The sequence below is a fragment of the Vairimorpha necatrix genome, chromosome 11, assembly GCF_036630325.1.
Source record: "Vairimorpha necatrix chromosome 11, complete sequence".
NCBI classification, from domain to species: domain Eukaryota; kingdom Fungi; phylum Microsporidia; family Nosematidae; genus Vairimorpha; species Vairimorpha necatrix.
In genome coordinates, this window is record NC_088826.1 from 606,292 (window position 1) to 618,291 (window position 12,000).

General features: G+C 32.8%; 2 non-coding genes across 2 annotated transcripts; both read left to right on the forward strand.

The window, feature by feature from the left end:
• Positions 1-2,248: 2,248 nt before the first annotated feature.
• On the forward strand, positions 2,249-3,493 carry VNE69_11802. Its single transcript, XR_010574018.1, has one exon. It is a non-coding gene; the product is annotated as an 18S ribosomal RNA (ribosomal RNA).
• A 33-nt stretch (positions 3,494-3,526) lies between these two features.
• On the forward strand, positions 3,527-6,010 carry VNE69_11803. Its single transcript, XR_010574019.1, has one exon. It is a non-coding gene; the product is annotated as a 5.8S-23S ribosomal RNA (ribosomal RNA).
• The last annotated feature ends 5,990 nt before the right edge of the window (positions 6,011-12,000 follow it).

The following is a 12,000-nucleotide window of genomic DNA, read 5'->3' on the forward strand; positions in this document are numbered from 1 at the left end:
TGAAATTAATTATGGTTTAAAATGAAGTATTAGATTTTTTACGATAATAAAGACCTAAAAACATTTTGGATTGGTTTTAATCTAAATGAAAATAGAATCAGATTCTACTAGTGTTTTATTAGAAATCTTAAACTCAGTTGTAAGTTCTATATATCATACATTGCGACAAAAAGATTAACGATACAATGATTTCTTTACATATTGAAACCATATTTAGTTGTCATTGTTATAGCAAAAATAAATAAAGCTTATAGAAAACGTATGAACTGTAAAATACGTAATATGTTATTGTTCAAACACCACAGTATATATGCAATTGAACTAGAGCTAGAAGACTGCAGCGAGACATGATACAGACAAAATACATAAAATGAATTTGGAACCCAGAGAAAATTTAGATAATAAAGTACGGAAGAATAAATAAGCCATTATAGCTTAATTCTATAGTTTTTTGGGTCGCTTTGCCAAAAACCTAAAGCCATGAGACAATTCTCAATTGTATATTTTTTTATTTCACTAATCTAATGCAAAAATTATTTTCATATTTTTAATTTATAATCGGAATCTATTTATTTTATATTTATACGATTGTTTTTGATAAAAAATTTTCTTTATTAAATCAAGAGTTTATTTCTAAAAAATTATTGTTTTCTTTTTTTAGACATAAAAATGCATTTTGTTAATATTTTCTAAATTTTTTGTTAGAGACAATATATCTTGAGAGACACAAAGACGTTTGACAAATTCAGAAACATAATCTTAACAAGTTTTAATTAAAGTTTTTACTAAACGGGGGCTACTTGTAAATATTGTTAATTACAGTCAAACTAAATAGATCCACAAGAGTTCAAATAATTGAATGTTATATTTAAGTTTTTAAATAGTTTTAAAACATATATATAAATGAGAAACTAAATATTTTAGAAATATATGTTTTTTTATATATTCTTGCTGTAGTATCCGATCAAATATTGACGAAACATATTTTTACAAGTAGAGATTTGTTTGCCTGCATAAGCTTTAAAAACATTTTAAAAGAAGGGTTGAGATATTACACTAAAATATTTAAAATTCCTGTAACAGCTACATCGATTTTCCATGTTAATATACAGTTGCAACTCCTCCTCTAACTAAAGTTATATGTAAATGTTTTAAAAATCACCTATCAAAAAATATATTATTTTTTCCGCCGCGGCCAAATAAAGGGCCGGCCATGATGGTATGTTGCTTTATCATTTTTTTTGGTGTTTCATCGTTTCATATATTAATTTTGTGGCTCAATGTTTATATTAAGAAAATTTAATGATTTTGTTTGTATTTATCAAAAGCTGACAAAATAGACCTGTATAATTATATATTTTTGTAGGGCTACTGTCATATCATAATGACATATCACATAAAATAAATCTGTAAAACATCTTTCACTGACCGGCAAACGTCAAAAAAAAACTTTGAAAATATATTTATAATGTAAGATACAAACAATTAGTATTCTTGTTAAACAAATAGACATCAAAAATAAAAGAAGTGCATGTAATCATACAGAAACAAGGCCAATGAAGCTATCAGTAAGTGAAGCAATAAAAATATATTTATAAGAACATATTTACTTTATACTCTATAAATTAAGATACAATTATACGTGATGTATTTATTTGTATTATACATCACAAACTCATCATGGAAAAGGTTTAGAATATTATAATTATGTGTAAATCGACGTCAAATTGTCATCCATCATCATATAGATGCCAAGTTACTTATTTATTTGTTGACCCAACAAATAAACAAAACAAATGTATATTGGACAATATAATTTTACATCTGAGAATTAGATATTAAATCATTTAATTATCAGAATTATCATGATTTAAGATAAATTGTCAGTATAAGTTGTGTTATGTATAATACTGCAGTATCATGTAGATTCAACTCTTTATAAAGCACCATTTAGAATTCATGTTTTTTATACAATTTTTACACAATTATAAATGTTGCTAATCTCAGATCACAATTTTGATCAGTGAATCAGTGATTAATCAATCATTTGCTGATTTATTAAAATAATTTTTTACCCTTGTAAAATTTTATTTCATCCAATCTGATATTATATCATTTATTAAGTATTTTTAAACAATTATAGTTTTCATATTTTATATTATAAGAATTTGTATTAAGAAATATATTTATTTCTAATATTTTCATAAATGCTGATTAAAATCAAATATATTGATTTTTAATACACAACACCAGGTTGATTCTGCCTGACGTAGACGCTATTCCCTAAGATTAACCCATGCATGTTTTTGATATGGAAAAATGGACTGCTTAGTAATACTCACTTTATTTAATGTATTAAATTAGTATAACTGCGTTAAAGTGTAGCATAAGACATATACAGTAAGAGTGAGACCTATCAGCTAGTTGTTAAGGTAATGGCTTAACAAGGCAATGACGGGTAACGGTATTACTTTGTAATATTCCGGAGAAGGAGCCTGAGAGACGGCTACTAAGTCTAAGGATTGCAGCAGGGGCGAAACTTGACCTATGGATTTTATCTGAGGCAGTTATGGGAAGTAATATTCTATTGTTTCATATTGTAAAAGTATATGAGGTGATTAATTGGAGGGCAAATCAAGTGCCAGCAGCCGCGGTAATACTTGTTCCAAGAGTGTGTATGATGATTGATGCAGTTAAAAAGTCCGTAGTTTATATTTAAGAAGCAATATGAGGTGTACTGTATAGTTGGGAGAGAGATGAAATGTGACGACCCTGACTGGACGAACAGAAGCGAAAGCTGTACACTTGTATGTATTTTTTGAACAAGGACGTAAGCTGGAGGAGCGAAGATGATTAGATACCATTGTAGTTCCAGCAGTAAACTATGCCGACGATGTGATATGATATTAATTGTATTAGATGATAGAAATTTGAGTTTTTTGGCTCTGGGGATAGTATGATCGCAAGATTGAAAATTAAAGAAATTGACGGAAGAATACCACAAGGAGTGGATTGTGCGGCTTAATTTGACTCAACGCGAGGTAACTTACCAATATTTTATTATTCAGAGAAGATTTTTAATCTGAGAATGATAATAGTGGTGCATGGCCGTTTTCAATGGATGCTGTGAAGTTTTGATTAATTTCAACAAGACGTGAGACCCTTTTATTAATAGACAGACACAATCAGTGTAGGAAGGAAAGGATTAAAACAGGTCCGTTATGCCCTCAGACATTTTGGGCTGCACGCGCAATACAATAGATATATAATCTTTATGGGATAATATTTTGTAAGAGATATTTGAACTTGGAATTGCTAGTAAATTTTATTAAATAAGTAGAATTGAATGTGTCCCTGTTCTTTGTACACACCGCCCGTCGCTATCTAAGATGATATGTGTTGTGAAATTAGTGAAAACTACTTGAACAATATGTATTAGATCTGATATAAGTCGTAACATGGTTGCTGTTGGAGAACCATTAGCAGGATCATAATAAGTTAAATTTAAATTAATTTTAATTATTAAATTTACCCACACATGGGATCAATAGGATACCATAACGATGAAGGTCGTAATAGAATACGAAAGTATATTATTTACCTAATTAATATATTTATAATGTATTGATAACCCTTTGAACTTAAGCATATCATTAAAAGGAGGAAAAGAAACTAACTAGGATTTCTTTAGTAGCAGCGAGTGAACAAGAAATAACCCTCCATTGTAATCCTTAATTGGAGTTGTAAATGGTTTATTCTATTAATTATATTTATAGAGAATATTAAATTCGTTATTAATAGAATAGAATAATGTACTTGAGTAGAGCTGCTTGGTAGTGCAGTTTGAATAAAGGTAGAATGAAATATCTAAGGTTAAATATAATGGTATACCGATAGAAAATAAGTACTGCGAAGGAACTTGTGAAAATGTGTGGAGTTTAGCCTTATTTTTAAGGACCCGTCTTGAAACACGGACCAAGGAGATTATAATTATAGCAAGATAAAAATTAAATTTTTTAATCTTTATTAACTTGATTAGTTATAATTATAAGACCCGAAACACAGTGAACTATACATGTTCTGGTTGAAGATAAGCAACAGTTTATTGGAAGACCATAATCATTCTGACGTGCAAATCGATGATTTAAGATGTGTATAGTGGCGAAAGACCAATCGAACTGTGTGGTAGCTGGTTCACAGCGAAATGTCTCTCAGGACAGCAGTTATTATTATATAGGACATAGATGTAGGACACTGTTATAGTTTTTTTACTATGAGAAATCTTTAATTCTATGGAATTATATAAATTAAATTTATATAATGAATCTATTGTATAACTAGTGGGCACATGATTGTAAGAATGATGTGCAAAAAGGGATGAACCTTATGAAACATTAAATATTCTAAATAGTAGATATTATACCATAAATATGATGAATACATTGAGACAGTAGGGCGGTTGTTATGGAAGTAGAAATCCGCTAAGAAACGTGTTACAACGTACCTACCGAATGTATTATTGTATAAAATGGAAGAAGATTACTACTTTTATGAGATGTTTCTAATAAATATTTAGGTAGCTGTGCAATTTGTTTGTATTGAAGTATATATGTGAGTATATATAGAAGAAACAAATGAGCCGATCTTGGAGGCAGTAACAATATATTTGTATAGATATAGACTAGGGTTTTCAATTATTATTGAAGTGAATCGGTGTTATTTATAAAAACAAAAAAGATTAATAATTCTTTATTAAATTATTATAAGGTAACTTGATAATGACAGTATATTTTAATAAATTTAAGATAAATGAATTAAATTTTATTTTAACTATGGATTGTCATGATAAGAAATAGTTAATTATATATACTTGATAAAAATAAAATAATTTTAACCGTACCTATACCGCATCAGGTGTCTTTGTATCATAACAAATATTTTAAATTAAAGTAAGTAAGGGAATTCGGCAAATTAGATCTGTAACTTTGGGATAAAGATTGGCTCTAGCATGCTAGAACTTTTACTATGTAAGGAATCTGACTGTTTATTAAAAACATAGCTTTTTGTATTTACAAGAAGTGAATTCTGCCCAGTGCATTTATTGTTAAAGTTGTGTAAGCGAATGTAAACGGCGGGAGTAACTATGACTCTCTTAAGGTAGCCAAATGCCTCGTCATTTAATTGGTGACGCGCATGAATGGAGCAACGAGATTCCTACTGTCCCTACTTACAATTTTGTGAAACCACGAGACAAGGGAACGGGCTTGTTATTTATCAGCGGGGAAAGAAGACCCTGTTGAGCTTGACTTTAGTATGTTTTAATAAATATTCGGTATATTGTAGAGAGGTGGGAGAAGTATTGTGAAACCACTAGTATGTTTGAATATTTATTTATTAGAATATATGGGGAGTTTGGCTGGGGCGGTACAGCTGTTAAAAAGTAACACAGCTGTCCTAAGGTAGATGAATGATGGATGGTAACCATCAGTTTATTATAAGGGAATAAATCTGCTTTACTTTATGCATATGACTGTATTTAGTAGGGAAACCTTGGCCTAGCGATCCCAATTACATTCATTATGTATTGGGTGATTGAAAAGTTACCACAGGGATAACTGGCTTGTAGCAGGCAAGCGATCATAGCGACTCTGCTTTTTGATTCTTCGATGTCGTCTCTTCTGATCATCGTAGTGTATATGTTACGAAGTGTTGGATTGTTCACCCGGTAATGAGGAACGTGAGATGGGTTTAGACCGTCGTGAGACAGGTTAGTTTTACCCTACTGTAAGTATTTTTGAGTGAACTTTGATAGTACGAGAGGAACTCTAAGTGATGACCACTGGTAGTGCGATTAACTATTAAGTTATGTTGCTTAGCTACGTCGTTTCGATTAAGGCTGAAAGCCTCTTAAGCCTGAAGCGTAGCTCAAAGATATATTTAGGAGAATACTACTCTTTTAAGCAGAACTGTAAGAATGAAGGTGTATGCCGACATTTTGAGGTTACTGCTTTTTTTGTATGTATAGTAGGTGTTGTGTTGTATTGAGAGCGTACTTGATGTGGAGGGTGGGACTGATGTTTTTTAACTAGGTGCAGATCTCTAAGTCTTACCAACCTTCGGCTGCTGGTTGGTAAGTAGGGTCAGCTATACTCTAGGGGTGGGAGACCCATTGCTGGTATGAAGAACACCGTTAACTTTCGAGTAATTCTTCATATTTTTAACCTGGGAGAGGTTGGGCATGATACTGAAGCTGTATTGTTCCGCTGAACTGAGTCGTGTTCTTAAATGGTGTATTGAACCAGGCGTACCCTCCATAAGAGAGCGTCCACGTCGCGGAGGGTGGGACCGATGTTTTTTAACTAGGTGCAGATCTCTAAGTCTTACCAACCTTCGGCTGCTGGTTGGTAAGTAGGGTCAGCTATACTCTAGGGGTGGGAGACCCATTGCTGGTGAGAAGGACACCGTTAACTTTCGAGTAATTCTTCATATTTTTAACCTGGGAGAGGTTGGGCATGATACTGAAGCTGTATTGTTCCGCTGAACTGAGTCGTGTTCTTAAATGGTGTATTGAACCAGGCGTTGTGTTTTCGTCAGGTCCGCGAAATATGTAGTCAGAGATGACTAAGGATCTGTTACCTACGGGAACAAATTTTTCTCCTACAAGCGAGGCCGTTGAGGTATGCTGGCGTGTAACCGCAATTATTGATGTTTTTCTGGTTGGTGGAGTTTTTGGTGGCTTGGTGGCTTTTCTTCGTTTTGCTGATTCTGTCTTTTTTACAATAAACAATTTCAATTTTATTTTTTAATTTTATTTTATTTTTTTTTTTATTCTTCATATTTTAAACCTGGGAGAGGTTGGACATGATACTGAAGCTGTATTGTTCCGCTGAACTGAGTCGTGTTCTTAAATGGTGTATTGAACCAGGCGTTACCCTCCATAAGAGAGCGTCCACGTCGCGGAGGGTGGGACCGATGTTTTTTAACTAGGTGCAGATCTCTAAGTCTTACCAACCTTCGGCTGCTGGTTGGTAAGTAGGGTCAGCTATACTCTAGGGGTGGGAGACCCATTGCTGGTGAGAAGAACACCGTTAACTTTCGAGTAATTCTTCATATTTTTAACCTGGGAGAGGTTGGGCATGATACTGAAGCTGTATTGTTCCGCTGAACTGAGTCGTGTTCTTAAATGGTGTATTGAACCAGGCGTTGTGTTTTCGTCAGGTCCGCGAAATATGTAGTCAGAGATGACTAAGGATCTGTTACCTACGGGAACAAATTTTTCTCCTACAAGCGAGGCCGTTGAGGTATGCTGGCGTGTAATCGCAATTATTGATGTTTTTCTGGTTGGTGGAGTTTTTGGTGGCTTGGTGGCTTTTCTTCGTTTTGCTGATTCTGTCTTTTTTACAATAAACAATTTTATTTTTTTTTTTTTTATTGAACCAGGCGTTGTGTTTTCGTCAGGTCCGCGAAATATGTAGTCAGAGATGACTAAGGATCTGTTACCTACGGGAACAAATTTTTCTTTACAAGCGAGGCCGTTGAGGTATGCTGGCGTGTAATCGCAATTATTGATGTTTTTCTGGTTGGTGGAGTTTTTGGTGGCTTGGTGGCTTTTCTTCGTTTTGCTGATTCTGTCTGTCAGGGGACAAGCCCAGGTGCATACTGAGACTTGCCCTGCCCAAGGAATGAATTGTGTTTTGACAGGGCTTTGGAGAGACCAACACATTAATTGAGAAATGACAGGGAAATATGAATGTGGTCCTCAGCAATAGCATATTCAAAAAGAATACCAATGAGTTATAGAAACAATAATGAAGGGTAAAGCGCAACAAACCAGGAGCAAGCTCAGTAGAGCAAAAAGTGACCACTTTGGTGGTCCAAACAACAATTTAAATACAGAAATGTATTTAAAACAACAAACTAAGCATGTATATGCTAATAAAAGTTTCCCAAGTGTTACTTTCAAAAATGATGGAGAAATGAAATATTTTCTCAAGAAAATCAAAATTCTTTCAGAAAGAATTAATAAAAACGATATTTTTGACACGTCAAAAAAAGAAAATAACAAAGATCTTCTTGATATTAAAAGATACATATCTAGCACTACTGAATTAGTATTGATTCAGCAGACATATTTGGAGCTCTTCCATGATAAGCTAGAAAAACAAAATATCAAATTAAAAAATTTGAAAAAAAATAATCTGATGGATGACAGTAATCAAATTACAGAATCAACAAAAAATAAAATTGAGATGATGATAGAGAATCACTCAAAAGAATGTGTAGAACAAAAGGATAATAACTCCGATGTTCCAAATGATACCAGTAGCGAAACCCTTCAGTTAGCTACTGGAAACAATGATATTTCTAAATTAGAAATCATCAATGAAGATGTTTTAATTAATGTCAAAAATCTCCCATCTGCTGTCATAAATCTCGACACTGCTGTCAAAGTAGAAGAACAAGATAAATTGTCAGAAGATGGCAAAAGAAAATGTATAGATGTTTCAAAGGCATCTACAGATATTATAATTAATAAAAATATTAAACCAAAAGATGGTAAGCTAGATATAGCTTCCATTAACAAAAAAGCAGTAGTTAGACATCTGTCAACTATCTCTGCTATTATAGCTGGTAAAAGAAAAGCTCCTAAGAATGGAGTCAAGCTTTTCCATATAAACGAAGACGGATGGACATCTGTCAAACACACATTCAAGCCTAAAGTCCAGATAGACTTGAAGAAAAACAGAAGTGGTAAAACCACAGATAAAACCAACTTTAATAGATTTAAATCACTTAAAGTAGAAACTAGTGGCAATGTAAAAGTGCCTAAAAAGATTAATCATGAAGCTGTAAAGAGAAAAGATATCATTCCTAAAAGAGATCATGAAAAAAGAAGATTACTAAATCAGAAAATAAATTTTACAAAAAAAACGAAGGACAGAAAAAATGAGAAATGTCAACAAAAAAGAAGGCCAGTTTTACCAAAGAAAAACTGGGCCAAAGAGCTAACTGAAGAAGCTCTTATGAAAATTATAAAGGATGGTAGAATTATTTCCAAATGTAAGTTTAGGCTAGCTCTTGCTTCTGGACTCGGATTGAAAGGGAAACCTCAATCTAGAGACGCTTGGGCAGCCTTAGCTGATGTGGAAAATAAAGATATACCACTTATAAAACAATTTAAAGACTCGGAAGTAGTACTTCTGATGATTAGAGAACACGTGTGCCAAAAGGTACTAAGCAAGATTAAAGAAAAGTTCGGAGGTTCTAATATCTGCGATGAAGTTAATTTCTTCATCGACTTTTTGTCTTTAACAAAAACAACTGTTCTAGGAGAGCTGCAAAGACTCTCTGGAACGCATAAAAATTTTGTACCGCTTGTAAAAGCATGTTGGTACATAACTAAAGAATTAAATAAAGAAAAGCCAAACCATGGTTCTTTCATTTATTTAGAAAATATGATGGGTGAGCCTGCCCGAGAATCTAAGGACTTTAACAATGAATAAAGTATCTTTGTTAAAGTCCTGTTATTATAGGAAATTATTTTCCTATAACAAGAGTGATATTTTCAAATCTCTAAATAAAAAAACGCATAATCCAATTGGATTTACTCAGATTAAAAATACTTTCCAAACGACAACGAGATTGAATAGTCTCAAATATTTTTCTATTAGAAAGAATATGTGGTGGAAGAAAGTACAAGAACAATATTGTATTGTCAAGATACAAAGAATTCCTTATGGAGTGAAAGATCTCCTCAAAGACTTATGTAAGAAGAACTCTCTTTTGGAGAATTCCATTATTACAGCAAGAAAGTATAGACGAAGAGACACGTCTTTTACAAAAATAATAGTTGAAAAACTATACGCAAATTTATTGATTAAGACAGTTAAAGCTAAAGGCTTTAAAGTTTTAAATGATAATAGAAAAAAACTAGAGAAATCTAGTAAAGTAAATAAAAAGACCAAAGAGAACATAAAACTCTTAAGTCTAAACATTAACCATCTCTCTAACAAGAGAGAAGAACTCGAGTGGCTTCTAAAGAAGGAGGAACCAGAAATTATGTGTTTACAGGAAACTTGGAGACAATCTACAAGACCTTTAAAACTTGAAAAATACACTACAGTTGAAACACTTAGTAGTGGAAAAAATAAACCAGGATTAATAACTCTGGTTAGAAATAATGGAGCGATCAGATGTTCCAAAAAAGGAACCGACTCAAACATTCTGCAAACTGTAGTTGAGTTTAGTTCAGCAGGCAAATGGATTAAGTATTTAGTCTTAAATGTCTACATACCACAAAACAAGGATCTCAAAAGGGAGACCTTGGCCAGATTATTTTCTCTTTTAGAAAAAGAGAATTTCAGAAATAACTATAGTGAGATCATAGTGATGGGAGATATGAATATGCAGAGTTCTAGTCTCAAGAAAAAACTAAAGGTAGTTGGTTTGCCAGTTACAATAAAATATAACAGCAACGATGGTACAAGGATTCTCAAAGATGGTAAAAGATCTAAGAGAAAAATTGATACCATCTTTCGACTAAAAAGTAATGATAATGAGAAGATCATTATATCCAAGTCTTGGGTATTAAGTGATCACTTAGTGCTCAAAAGAAATATTAAACTTACTGTTGATAAGATCTCAGATCAACTAGTTTATGATAAGAAGATGCTGGAAAATCCAAAAGTGATTAAAAAGCTTAAAAAGAAGTTGTGTAATCAACAATTAAACATGAATAATCTTCCTGAGATTATTCAAAAAGTTTGTACATCTTTGAAGATTTACAAAAAGAGAGGAGGCCATACTGGACTTACAATGAGATGGAGATATTTAAAAGTCTTCAAAGAAAAACGTCTAGCAGCAAGAGCTGTTATGAAAAATTATAATGAAATCAACTCAATTAGATTCGAATATCTCAAAAAGAGAGTAGACGAAACTAAAAAGTTGATTCGCAAAGATAGATCGAAACTTTGGGCTTTAAGAGGAATAAAGCTCTTTAAAAGTAACAGATCCCGAGAATTCTGGCAATGGCTGAAAAATAGAAGTGTCTCCATTCGTTTGGATCAAGTGGCTCTAATTGACCACAATAAGATTCTTCAGACTTGCCGAGCAAAGAAGCTAGAAATAGCGAATAAATTTTACGCTGATTTGGCGTCAGAGAATGATATAGATGTCAATGTCTATGATAAAGTAGATCTTGTTGATCTTCCCCCAGAGATAACAGATGAAGAATTTCTATCCGCACTGAAGAAATGTGGAAATAACAAAGCAGCCGGTCCTGATGAGATTCCAACCGAGCTATACAAACACTTACTGACTAGAGCAGTAGAAGATAAATTCTTTAAATTCATGCTACATGAATTTAATAAATATATTTGTGGAAATAGTCCTCCTGAATACTGGAGCATGGCAAACATGATTTGCCTTCACAAAAAAGGAGATGAGACAGATCTGAATAATTATAGGGGAATCTCCTTAATTAACACAATTAGTAAGATCTATCTCAAGATAATAAATGACAGGTTAACTCAATTTGTCGAAGAACAAGATATACTCTCTAGATACCAAGCAGGATTCCGAGCAGGTGAAGAGTGTATGAATCAGATTACATCTCTACTAGAAATAGTGAGAAGAAGAGAATTCAGAGGCCTGAACACAATAATGTGTTTCATTGACTTTGAAAAAGCTTATGATAATGTAAGTCATGACTTATTATTTGAGAAGCTTACAAAACTTAATATCCCATTGTATTTAATCAATACAATAAAGGGTATTTATAAATATACCACCATGCGTGTGAAAATTGGTGGTGACACGTCAAGTGGCTATAGCTACAGAAAAGGAGTGAGACAAGGGTGCCCTTGTTCTCCAATGCTGTTCAATATATTCATCAATGATACTTTTGACGGCATAGAAGGAGTTTTGATCCCAAGATCAAATACGAGAGTTCCGGGACTGATGTTCGCAGATGATATTGTTGTCTTCGGAAACAACATTGAT